The sequence below is a fragment of the Oncorhynchus gorbuscha genome, linkage group LG08 (genome assembly GCF_021184085.1).
Source record: "Oncorhynchus gorbuscha isolate QuinsamMale2020 ecotype Even-year linkage group LG08, OgorEven_v1.0, whole genome shotgun sequence".
In the NCBI taxonomy this organism is placed as follows: domain Eukaryota; kingdom Metazoa; phylum Chordata; class Actinopteri; order Salmoniformes; family Salmonidae; genus Oncorhynchus; species Oncorhynchus gorbuscha.
The window spans coordinates 64722238-64736414 of NC_060180.1; the positions used below are offsets into that span (position 1 = coordinate 64722238).

Below are 14177 nucleotides of genomic sequence, written 5' to 3' on the forward strand. Positions count from 1 at the left end.
CCAAACCATCAGCTCAAGAAAAAAAGAAAAAAAAAAAAATCAGCCAGTGGACAATTCTAGTTGATGATCTCTGGTTTAGAGTATCAGTGTAAATGAGGGTCAGTGTAAATTGTCCGGTGCCGATTTGATTAATTGTTTAGCAGTCTTCTGGCTTAGCAGTCTTCTGGCTTAGCAGTCTTCTGGCTTAGCAGTCTTCTGGCTTAGCAGTCTTCTGGCTTTGATTAATTGTTTAGCAGTCTTCTGGCTGTTGAGGAGCCTTTTGGTCCTAGACTTGGCGCTCCGGTACTGCTTGCCGTGCGGTAGCAGAGAGAACAGTTTATGATTTGGGTGACTGGAGTCTCTGACAATTTTATGGGCTTTCCTCTGACACCGCCTATTATATAGGTCCTGGATGGCAGGAAACATGGCCCCAGTGATGAACTGGGCCATTCGCACTACCCTCTGTAGTGCCTTACGGTCAGATGCCGAGCAGTAGCCATACCAGGCGGTGATGCAACCGGTCAGGATGCTCTCGATGGTGCAGCTGTAGAACCTTTTGAGGATCTGGGGACCCATGCCAAATATTTTCAGTCTCCTGAGGGGAAAAAGGCTTTGTTGTGCCCTCTTCACGGCTGTCTTGGTATGTTTGGACCATGATAGTTCGTTGGTGATGTGGACACCAAGGAACTTGAAACTCTCGACACACTCCACTATAGCCCCGTCGATGGTAATGGGGGCCTGTTTGGTCCACCTTTTCCTGTAGTCCACGATCAGCTCCTTTGTCTTGCTCACATTGAGGGAGAGGTTGTTGTCCTGGCACCACACTGCCAGTTCTCTGACCTCCTCTCTATATGCCATCTCATTGTTGTCGGTGATTTGGCCTACCACTGTTGCGTCGTCAGAAAACTTAATGTGTTGGAGTCGTGTTTGGCCATGCAGTCGTGGGTGAACAGGGAATACAGGAGCGGACAAAGTACACACCCCTGAGGGGCTCAGTGTTAAGGATTAGCGTGGCAGACGTGTTGTTGCCTACTCTTACCACCTAGGGGCAGCCCGTCAGGAAGTCCAGGATCCAGTTGCAGAGGGAGGTGTTTAGTCCCAGAGTCCTTAGCTTAGTGATGAGCTTCGTGGGCACTATGGTGTTGAAAGCTGAGGTTTCATATCATATATGATGTTTTACACTGATTCTCCTCTCTGCCTCTTGTGTGATAATTTAAATGGTGTTTGCATGTTGGCACAACCTTAAATATTTAGAGTGAGAAATGTATTTCTCTCATATTTATTTTGAGAGAGAGAGATCCCTTATGTTTGTATGTGTTTGGCCACAAACTATCTCATAGACTGGGGAAGGCTGCCACATCTATGCCCTCTGTCCCTCTCCAAAAAGGACTGCCAACTCCAATGTTCCACTCGGATTCACACATTCCTCTCTACCTCCTGTCTTCTCTCCCCGTCTTTTCTCCCTCCGTCTCTTTCCCACCTGCCTGCCTCGCTCTCCAAATCTCTCTCCCTCATTATCCCTCTTGCATGTCTTTCCCTCCCTGACGCTCCCTCTTTCCATGTCCATCTCCTATCAGTAGATCAGAGAAGCTGTAACTCCAACGTGCTAATCAATCAATCAATGGATCAAATGTATTTCTAAAGCCCTTTTTACATCATATATGTCACAAAGTGCTTATACAGAAACCCTTCCTATAACCCCAAACTGCAAGCAATGCAGATGTAAAAGCACGGTGGATAGGAAAAACTCCCTAGAAAGACAGGAACTTAGGAAGAAACCTAGGGAGGAACCAGGCTGTGAGGGGTACAATGGCCATTAAGGCCAGATCGTTCTTCAAGATGTTCAAACGTTCATTGATGATCAGCAGGGTCAAATAATATTCACAGTGGTTGTAGAGGGTGCAACAGGTCAGCACCTCAGGAGTAAATGTCAGTTGACTTTTCATAGCGGAGCATTCAGAGATCAAGACAGCAGGTGTGGTAGAGAGAGTGAGAGAGATGGTCAAACAGCAGGTCCAGGATAAGTTAGCACGTCTGGTGAATAGGTCTGGGTTCCATAGCCACAGGCAAAACAGCAAAAACTGCATCAGCAGCACGACCAGGTGGACTGCGGACGGAGACAGCCAGGAGTCATCAGGCCAGGTAGTCTTGAAGAATGATCCTAAGGCTCAGGTCCTCCGGGGGGAGATCCTTCGAAGCTTCAGGGTAATAAGTGGCTAGCATGGGCCTCTCCCCTCTCCAGCATTTTAAATTGCTGCTGATCCTGCATTTGTCAAATCACACAAGGGGCTTTATTTGTGGCTGGCATTAAGATGGAGCTAGTGTCAAACGCACGTTAGTTTGACAGTGTAGAAACTGCCGCACTGGCATTTTCCAGCCCTAACGCCAGGTTTGACAATTTACCTGTCTTATATCATCATGCTTGTGCTCAGATGGGGGGGGGGGATATTTTAGGGGTGGTTTTAATGGTAACAGTTGGTTAGGGCATGTATTTTGACAGCAGAAACGCAGCCTATCCAGCTGTGACGCACACTGCCCATATGCGCATGGAACAAGAGTAGCCTAAAGTGAATTTGTTGCCTGTATACTTCGTATTTAGAAACATAAACTAATGTTTTTTCCACATTTCATTTTATTTGGTTAAAAACTAAGCGTAGACGTCGAGACTGTAGTAGTCAAGACTGGTGATAAAGGGTTTGGCACCTGAGACCGCTTGGAAATAAATCTTAATCACCAAAGCTTTATTCAAATATAAAGTTTGTAAAACAGTGAACTGACATTCCCTTTTTATCTACACATTTTTTAGCCATGCAGGACCTGTTTTGGATGCCTCCATGATGTAGGCTACTTTCCATGCCCATCATGAAATGAGAGATGAGAACTTCTCACTTTAATCTCATAACAATCCAAGATGGCAGCCAATCAGTCTGTCCCTTGAGATCAGATTTTTAAAAAAATCTATGCCGTTCTACACAACGTCTACTGGTCGTTGCACACCTGTGCAGAAAGACCTAAAACCGGCATTATGTATCTGTTAGTGTGCCTGCTCTTTGCTCAATGCCATCCTGGATTAAATAGGCTGGATGATCAATGGGTGAGTGAATTATCTTCGCCTTATGCCCTACAATTTGCAAACACTCCGACTAGACCATCATGTCAATACCACCAGGAACTTGGTCTCTCTCTTCAGCTGCATTTGTTCCACTCTCAAACAAGTGGGACTACACTTGATGGCATCCTTCCAAAATCTCAAACTCTTGAATAACATTTTTTTCTGTGTCGAAAGACTCCGCTTGTTTTATTGACAATGGTGCTGGCTCCACCAAGTCCTCACGCATTGGACAACTAAGATGTATTGTTGATCTCTGGTAATATAGGACCAACCCCTGGTCCGGTAGACACCATACAATCTATACAGACTCCCTAGGATTTTAAAAACAGCACAGGTTTCAGCCTCTTGCATGTCAATGTCAGAAGTTTCCAAAAATAGACATGATTAGAATACTGGCCAAAACGACAAATGCAGATATAATGGTTTTATCAGAAACTTGGCTAAAGAACTCTCTGTTAAATAACTTTATGTGTATTGATGGATACACGGTTTTTAGAACGGATTGGATGAGTAGAGGAGGAGGGGTTGCAATTCATGTGAATTCCAAGTTTAACACATCTGAAATTCTCTCAATTACCAAAGCCAAAAATTTTGAATTACTTGCGGTTAAAGTGAACGTATATAAGGACTCCCACATCACTGTAGTTGGCTGCTACAGACCAGCAGACTGCCCGCGGCCGCTACGGGCCCGGCCGCTACGGACCGGCCGCTACGGACCGCCGCGGCCGCTACGGACCGCCCGCTACGGACCGCCCGCTACGGACCGCCCGCTACGGACCGCCCTCGGCCGCTACGGACCGCCCGCTACGGACCGCCCGCTACGGACCGCCCTCGGCCGCTACGGACCGCCCGCTACGGACCGCCCGCTACGGACCGCCCGCTACGGACCGCCCGCTTTTAACTTTGAGCCTGTTTCTTATGCTGAGGTCTATAAAGAACTAAAGGACCGACACTAAAAAGTCCAGATCCAGACAACCTGGACCGCCCTTAAAATGTAGCAGCTGGACTGAACATGTGGCTCAGTCTCTTGACCAATTCCATACCCAGCGGAAATCCTTATATCCTCCCCTCTAAAGGGTGAAGACACCTAACTATGTTCCTATCTCCAAAAGTCCATGCCCCAGTTAAAAAATGTCTTAATTGAATTGAGATTGTTCTGAGGGCAAAAGGGGGTGCAACACAATTTTAGGAAGGTGTATGTTTGCATGAAGGTGTAGACTACCAGGAGTTTAACCATACTGTATATTGCTACCTTATTCCTGTTGTTCACCATAGCCCCCCTATATGGGTGAGTGAGGAGTAAGTACAGCACAGTATCAGCTTATTACCAACTCGCCTGCTGTGAGATAACGACCACATAGAGACAAACACCATTGTAAATACAACCCATATTTATATTCTCATTTGTACTTTAACCATTTGTACATCGTTACAACACTGTATATATACATAATATGACATTTGTAATGTCTTTATTCTTTTGGAACTTCTGTGAGTGGAATGTTTACTGTTAATTTTAATTGTTTATTTCACTTTTGCCTAGTATCTACCTCACTTGCTTTGGCAATGTTAACATGTGTTTCCCATGCCAAGAAAGCCCCTTTAATTGAAAGAGGGAGAGAGAGAGACTAACTTATGATGTTTGGGTACTTCATTTAAAATGCATGGATGTTAATGGGATATTTACACTAAAACTCCAGTAAGGATGGATCCCTTAGTAAATAAGGTCATAACTCAGGTTGCATACCAGCCATGCATCCGGAGTACCAGGAGTTCTATTTCTATGAAAACCGTGTGAATTACAGTAGCATGCTGTGATTAACTACTCTGGGGAAATGGGCCATAGCAGAAAAGATGAGAAAAGCCAAACAGCTTTTTAGAAGATACAATGGTGATCAATCTCTTATTATTTGATGTTCTATATTGTCCAACAATAACTCATGAAATAATAATAAACTCCATTCCATTCAATGCCGCGAAAATACCTATTAACGTAAAGTCATTACTGTACTGCCAAGCACCCCACACACACACACACACACACACACACACACACACACACACACACACACACACACACACACACACACACACACACACACACACACACACACACACAGAGCGAGAGAGACAGAGAGTGTCAGTGTGTGTGAGAGGTGGAGGAGACCCCATCAGTAGTAACGGCTGAAACACGAGACATGTGGCAGGGTCTACAGTCAATCACGGATTACAAAAAGAAAACCAGCCCTGTCGCGGACATCGACATCTTGCTCCCAGACAAATTAAAACAACTTATTTGCTCGCTTTGAGGACAATACAGTACTACTGACACAGCCTGGTGCCAAAGCCTGTGGGCTCTCCTTCACCGTGGCCAACGGTTAACCCTCGCAAGGCTGCCCGCCCAGACGGAATCCCAAGCCACGTCCTCAGAGCAAGCGCAGACCAGCTGGCTGGTGTGTTTACGGACATCTTCAATCTATCCCTATCCCAGTCTGCTGTTCCCACATGCTTCAAGATGGCCACTGTTGTTCCTGTACCGAGAAAGATAAGGTAACTGAACTAAATGACTATCATCTCGTAGCACTCACTTTTGTCATCATGAAGTGCTTTGAGAAACTAGTCAAGGATCATATCAACTGATACCCTAGACCCATTCCAATTTACTTACCTCCCCAATAGGTCCACAGATGATGCAATCGCCATCACACTGCCCTATCCCATCTGGACAAGAGGAATACCTATGTAAGAATGCTGTTCATTGACTACAACTCAGCATTCAACACCATAGTACCCTCCAAACTGAACATTACACTCAAGACCCTGGGTCTCGACCCCACCCTGTGCAACTGGGTCGCGGACTTTGAAGGGCCGCCCCCAGGTGGGTAGGAAACAACATCTCCACCCCGCTGGTGGTAAGTTCTTCAGCGCACACATCACAGACAAACTGAAATGGTCCACCCACACAGACAGCGTGGTGAAGAAGGCGCAATAGCGCCTCTTCAACCTTAGGAGGCTATAGAAATTTGGCTTGTCTCCTAAAACATTCACAAACTGTTACAGATGCACAATTGAGAGCATCCTGTCAGGCTGTATCACCGCCTGGTACAGCAACTGCTCAGCCCACAACCGCAAGGCTCTCCAGAGGGTATTGCGGCCTGCACAACGCATCACCATCACTGGGGAAAACTGCCCTCCGGGACACCTCGAGCACCAGATGTCACAGGAAGGCCAAAAAGATCAAAGACATCAACCACCCGAGCCAGTGCCTGTTCACCCCGCTATCATCCAGAAGGCGAGGTCAGTACAGGAGCATCAAAGCTGGGACCAAGAGACTGAAAAACAGCTCTCAAGGCCATCAGATTGTTAAACAGCCATCACTAGCATAGAGTGGCTGCTGCCAACATAGACTCAAATCTCTGGCCACTTTAATACATTCAATAAATGGATTTAATAAAGGTATCACTAGACACTTTAATAATGTCTACATATCCTACATTACTCATCTCATATGTATATTGTGCTGCCATCCGGTTAGAAGGTAACAGATGGTTTTATTACAGTGGTTAAGATTGATTTTCATTGTGTTCCATAGTGTTTATCGCTCCCTATCGGAGCTTTCTGGTCCTTGGAAAGACTGTACGGAAACAGGAAGTAGAGTAGTCGTTCTGCACGCAGAGAAGCAGCTAAAAACAAAGCTACGGTGCAGGGCTTTCAGTGCAGTTATTTCTTGTCACGATTCAGCCTCAGAAAATATTTGTTTGTAAGTTTGATTCAAGCATATTGCTCATGATGATAACCTTGTTATTGATATAATTGTTATCTTATCAATGTTAGTGGGTTGCATTTACTCAAACATATTGCCTTGCCTTTCATGTATGTCGTTAGCTGTATTACTTTGCTCGTGCGTCATGTAAACAAATTGTAAAACATACAATACTGTAGTTTTGTTACTGTTTCTAGTGTAATATGCTTTGTTATTGTACAGAGGTGGTTGCACATAATTAGAGTAATGAAAGGAGTTAGCCAATTACCATATGAGTAATAATTAGCTATATGGTTTGGCATCATCCCAGATACATGGTACCTCTGCACGTGCTTTGTATTTATGTAACTTCAACTTGAAATGTATAATGTACAGCTGCAGAATGTCGGGGGGGAATTGAATACTAAATGTATAATGTACAGCTGCAGAATGTCGGGGGGGAATTGAATACTAAATGTATAATGTACAGCTGCAGTATGTCGGGGGGGAATTGAATACTAAATGTATAATGTACAGCTGCAGTATGTCGGTGTGAATTGAATACTAAATACTAAATGTATAATGTACAGCTGCAGTATATCGGTGTGAATTGAATACTAAAGTATATTATTTTCTGTATTTTGCAACTTCACAACGTAAATTATTTCAATATATTCATTCAAGAAAAGTTCAAAGAAAATAATACTCAATTAGTATTTGGTAGCTTTCCTTTAAATTGTTTGGCTTGGGTCAAACGCTTCAGGTAGCCTTCCACAAGCTCCCACAATAAGTTGGTTGAATTTTGGCCCATTCCTCCTCACAGAGCTGGTGTAACTGAGTCAGGTTTGTAGGCCTCCTTGCTCTCATGCTTTTTCAGTTCTGCCCACACATTTTCTATAGGATTGAGATCAGGGCTTTGTGATGGCCACTTCAATACCTTGATTTTGTTGTCCATAAGCCAATTTGACACAAATTTGGATGTATGCTTGGGGTCATTGTCCATTTGGAAGACCCATTTGCGACCAAGCTTTAACTTCCTGACTGATGTCTTGAGATGTTGCTTCAATATATCCACTTAATTTTACTTCCTCATGATGCCATCTATTTTGTGAAGTGCACCAGTCCCTCCTGCAGCAAAGCACCCCCACAACATTATGTTACCACCCCCGTGCTTCACGGTTGGGATGGTGTTCTTTGGCTTGCAAGCCTCCCCCTTTTTCCTCCAAACATAACGATGGTCATTATGGCCAAACAGTTCTATTTTTGTTTAATCAGAAGAGAGGACATTTCTCCAAAAAGTACAATCTTTGTCCCCATGTGCAGTTGCAAACCGTAGTCTGGCTTTTTTTAATGGCAATTTTGGAGCAGTGGCTTCTTCCTTGCTGAGCAGCCTCTCAGGTTCGGTCGATATAGGACTCATTTTACTGTGGATATAGATACTTTGTACCTGTTTCCTCCAGCATCTTCACAAGGTCCTTTGCTGCGGTTCTGGGATTGATTTGCACTTTTCGCACCAAAGTACGTTCATCTCTAGGAGACAGAATGCGTATCCTTCCTGAGTGGTATGATGACTGCGTGGTCCCATGGTGTTTATACTTGCGTACTATTGTTTGTACAGATGAACGTGATACCTTCAGGCATTTGGAAATTGCTCCCAAGGATGACCAGACTTGAGGTCTACAATTTTTTTTCTGAGGTCTTGGCTGATTTTTAATTTATTTTCCCATGATGTCAAGCAAAGAGGCACTGAGTTTGAAGGTAGGCCTTGAAATACATCGACAGGTACACCTTCAATTGACTCAAATGAGGTCAATTAGCCTATCAGAAGCTTCTAGAGCCATGACATAATTTTCCAAGCTGTTCAAAGGCACAGTCAACTTTGTGTATGTTAACTTCTGAACCACTAGATTTGTGATACAGTGGATTATAAGTGAAATAATCTGTCTGTAAACAATTGTTGGAAAAATGTGTTGTGACATGCACAAAGTAGATATCCTTGCCAAAACTCTAGTTAGTTAACAAGAAATTTGTGGAGTGGTTGAAACACAAGTTTTAATGACTCCAACCTAAGTGTATGTAAACTTCCGACTTCAACTGTATGTGACCAATAAAATGTGATTGGATTTGTGCGCAGGCATTTGTGTGTGTGTGTGTGTGTGTGTGTGTGTGTGTGTGTGTGTGTGTGTGTGTGTGTGTGTGTGTGTGTGTGTGTGTGTGTGTGTGTGTGTGTGTGTGTGTGTGTGTGTGTGTGTGTGTACCAACTTCCTGACACACGTTCCTGGGTACCAGAGAGGAGACCCCATCAGTAGCAAAGCGCCTAACAGATTCACCCCACCGATCACACACATTAACACACTGGGGCTCTGTGGACACACACGGCTCACTGTTTGACAGATGCTCTCACCTTTACCTCATACACAAGACATATGCCAGTCACATCTCGCTGGTCATGACACTGGGGTTCTGTGGACACACACGAGTCACTGTTTGACAGATGCTCTCACCTTTACCTCATACACAAGACATATGCCAGTCACATCTCGCTGGTCATGACACTGGGGCTCTGTGAGCATCCCTGGACGGGACAAAGGCACATGATAAAATAATGCACATTGAGTACAGACAGTGCCTGCCTGTGTCTCAGCCAAAGCCCACTGGGTGTAACATTCAATACAGACACTGGACAGCAGAGTCCCTCTATCCCTCCTCCAGCCTCCCTCCTTTACCCTCCTCTGCCTGCTCTGAAAGCTCAACACAATCCGTACTTTCAGACCTTTCACTCACACACATCAATTCAACACACTCTGTCCACACACACACACACAGTCTACAGATTCCCATGGGGACAAGAAAACATACTGTGTACCAAGACACACACACACACACGAACAAGCACAAAATCACACAAAGGACATGCACCCACAGAGACAAATTAACACACACACACGTCACCCCAGCAGCAGACAGACATCCATGATGACTTCATAACAGTGAGTCATGCGTGCTAAACAGCAGCTGCAGCTAGCTTTATTCAAACTTCATCTCAATTCCAACATTTTAATCATCAGTTGTTGGCAGTGCTCAAAATGTGCATCTATTTTTTGATTAATTTCTATTCCTGAAAAGAAAGAAACTGTAGTACGACAAAACACACAACACACACCTCTGGAGGGCAACTGGATTTCCCATCTCCACATTTGCATTTATGAATTTATCTCCCCAAAAATTGCATCTGACACACGGGATCTACCTTCCGCATTGTTTAGCAGTAAATTGAAAGCATTCTTATCACACACTGCGCATCTGCACACAAAACCTGCATAAACATATCAGGCTGCAGTTCCATGCAGACACACATACATCTTCTCTTTAGCGGAGGCTTTCAACCTCCGACTGTACACCATCAAACCGATTCTTTAGAACGACTACCTTTCAAGGACAAGAGCTTTCAACATTCATTCCACTTTTTCCACACTAAGCTTGGAAGTACACAACTGCCGTAACCATTTCCAAGCATAGAAAATACTTTTCAATTGGTGCTTTGAACAGGCTTAGAGATTCTCAGACCTAGACCTTTGCTGTTCCTATCTGTGAAATTCCACAGCAGGACCGGTAAATGTGAACGATTAAGTTAAACCACTTTGGATTATAAATGGGCTGCTTTAAACAAGGCCTAACCCAGGAAAAGACCAACATAAGCCAATGTCCACTGTGGCACAAAAAGGGACAAGGGAAAAAAAGATGCACAACACCAGATTTGTAACACGGGGTCTCATGTAATGTGCTCAGGTGGTGTGAAAACAATAGGTTTCACTACCTAAAAAGCTGAGAACTTCAAAGAAAGGTCAGTGTGTTAGCAGCAGAGATGTGAAGTGACTCGTCTAGCATGAAAAGACAACAAACCTCAGACACACAGGTAGGATTGTCAAAGGCACGCCTGCTGGCAGTACTTAGCACCTATGAACAGCCTTGGCAGTAAATCTATTCTGTGTTCACACAGCAAAGACCTTGGACGTCTTCATCCACTTAGCCTTGTTAAAATACTCCAAACCAGAAGGTGGCAGTAGTGTTGTTTAGCAATGAATATCCATGCGTATTGCTTATGGTCTAGATTCCAAGTTATCTGTACTAATCTTGCTATTTTGTAGAAAGCCCATGTTGATACTAGCTATATGACCACATCTAGATGACTAACTAGCAGGATGATTTAGAAACTATTTAATTCACTCTCCATAATCCCACACTGCCAGTGCCAGCCCATAGCCAAATGATAAGGTAGCTAATGTTAGCATATTCGCTAGCTAGCACAATATAGCAAGCTAATGTGGCTAGCTAGCTAATGTAGCTTGCTAGGAAAGGACACTGCACTAACTTGGCAGCTAACACAGGCAGCTGTTTCATGGAAACTGGCAAATCCATAGACTGAGGAGGAGTCTACCAAGTCCGGAAGTGACTTCACCATTCATTTCACTCAAACATTTTTTAAGCTTTGTTTTAGTATTGATAGTTACAGCTGATTTCGGGATTGTATATCAATTCGGTCTCCTTTAACATTTGTCATCTAATGTATTTGTTTCAGTCTCTGAATCGTTTATCATACTTTGCGCCATCAGTTACTGATATCAGGGTATATAAACTACAATCGGTGTCCTGAATTAGCCTAATGTGCATCCAGCTATATCCTGTTCCGAGTTTGTCTGCCCCGGTTTTCCCTGATTAAACTAGCTGAACTACGCTTGTTTTCGTCAAACTTGCCAAAATGCATAAATACTGCACCCTCAACTTTGAAACTCCTTTGCTAGTTATACAATCATGGAACTAAGAAATTCGCTGGAAAGAAACTTGAAAATTATATTGTTTGTTGAAAAGTCATGACGGTTTCACGCTATCTGTAGTGTCGTATGACAAAGGATATCATGGCTACTTAATGTGGATCCAAGTTTAGTTTTGAACCCTAAACTTCGCAGACCCAAAAGTCAGATCAAAAGTGTGTGTTCTAAAAACAGTCTTTGCAGGTGTGTGGGGAGAGGGAGTTTAAACATGTTCTTCAAAGAAAGTGTTTAGACTGAGACCAGAGGCCATATGATCATTTAATTTAATCTGCAAAATTGTAATTATTCGCCTACCTCCTCATGCCTTTTGCATACAATGTATATAGACTCTTTTTTTTCTACTGTGTTATTGACTTGTTAATTTTTTACTCAATGTGTTATTGACTTGTTAATTTTTTACTCCATGTGTAACTCTGTGTTGTCTGTTCACACTGCTATGCTTTATCTTGGCCAGGTCGCAGATGCAAATGAGAACTGGTTCTCAACTAGTCTACCTGGTTAAATAAATAAAAAACTTTTTATTATTTTTTTTACCCGGTGATTCTCGCCACACACATGCACTATGGGATGAGAATTATATTCTATGGAGGGAGAGTGGTTAGAGAGCGAATGAACACGGCAATTGAAAAACAGATTTCAGTCTTGGAGGAGTGTTTCCTGACCGATTCTGCTTTTGGTTAATGATGTTTTCCCCAATGAGACACGGAAACCTTTTTTCACTTCCTCAAAACTCCCAGAATGAATCTAAAGATATCTGTAATAAATGTTGATGTTTTTTTTGCCAAGAATGGTTTCATTGTGCAGTTATACATCTAACTAAAATTGTTTGGTGAAGTATTCCTTAAGTAAAAAATAAAATGTGTGACATGTTGTCTTATGTAACCAGAAACAACACGGAGCTGCTGGGCCTCGGAGTATGTTGGTGTTCTCAACGACTCAGCACTTCAACAGACAGCATTGCTCATAACGTAAAGGGGCCATTGGTCAAGCCACCCAACTTAACCAGGTCAATATCTGGTCAATATAAGACAATCAAGGAAGTCTTAAGTGTTTTCTTTTATATCCTGAATCATTTGGAATGGATATAATGCTTCTACACTATCTTATGTAATATCTCAAAGTGATATGACTAGGTGTTGTTAGCAAATCATCTAAATAAAATGTTAACAGTGCAGGAAACAAAGAACCCTGTTCATTGCCAAGCTAAATGACTTCAGTGTCTCCACTATCTCTACATCGGTCTATTAACGACCGAATCAGATACTGTAGCTTCTGCTTTGCTTCAGGATCTGCCCTCTCGTGTTCTGAACAGTCATTGTATCTTTTCCAGGAAAGCATCCAATAATGACTGAAGGTAAAGTTCCATGTTCTATGTTGCCTTCAAAGGGCTTTGCTTTCCTCATCGGTTCCCCTTCATGATCACTTTGGTTAAAAATACCTCCCACCATGCTTCTCAGATCAGTGGTAATGAAGAGGTGTAGAGGAAGAGGTGTAGAGAAAGCTAATGTTTCTACTATTACTGTACCCCCAGGTATTATTGTATTACCATTGTATTACTATTGTATTACCATCTTACAGTCGGAAGTTTACATACACTTAGGTTGGAGTCGTTAAAACTAGTTTTTCAACCACTCCACAATTTCTTGTTAACCTGTTGATCCTACCCCCTACTTTTTCGAACATTCTGTTAAAAGTTGCGCAACATTTCAGTGCCCTGCTACTTATGGCAGGAATATAGTATATGCATATGATTAGTATGTGTGGATAGAAAACACTCAGACGTTTCTAAAACTGGTTAAATCACGGCTGTGACTATAACAGAACGTGCGTTTCATCGAAAAGCGCAGGAAAATCTGGTCACTGAAAATTGGAAAATATATCAATGCGCCACTTGAATGTATTGTTGAATGGAAGCCACATTACCTGGAGCCGAGATTGCAATTCCTACAGCTTCCACACGATGTCACCAGTCTTGTCAATTGCCTAGGCTTTGTTTCTTGGTCAAACGAAGAAGAAACAGCCCATTTCTTCCAGCCTCTGACCGGATATTTTGGTTGAGATTTATCCGGACATTATTTCAAGACGTAGAGCTATAGAATATACATCGCCTCATGATCAATTTGATAGATTATTAACGTTTACTAATACCTAAAGTTGCATTACAAAAGTATTTCGAAGTGTTTTGTGAAAGTTTATCGTCTACTTTTTTAATTTTAAAAATGACGTTGCGTTATAAAACACTGTTTTTTTCCTTGATCACGCAGTCTTCATAGATCGATATCTAGGCTATATATGGACCGATTTAATCGGAAAAAAGACCCAATAGTGATGTTTATGGGACATCTAGGAGTGCCAACAAAGAAGATTGTCAAAGGTAATGAAGTTTTATATTTTATTTCTGCGTTTTGTGTAGCGCCGACTATGCTAATTATTTTGTTTACGTCCCCTGCGGGTCTTTTGGGGTGTTGCATGCTATCAGATAATAGGTTCTCATTGCTTTCGACGAAAAGCA

At 42.9% G+C, this 14177-nt stretch overlaps 1 protein-coding gene across 6 annotated transcripts in view; it reads right to left on the minus strand.

The window, feature by feature from the left end:
- The window catches only part of LOC124041998 (SPRY domain-containing SOCS box protein 4-like), a 129927-nt gene that overhangs the window by 53190 nt on the left and 62560 nt on the right, over positions 1 to 14177 (minus strand). The gene's annotated exons all lie outside the window — the stretch shown is intronic.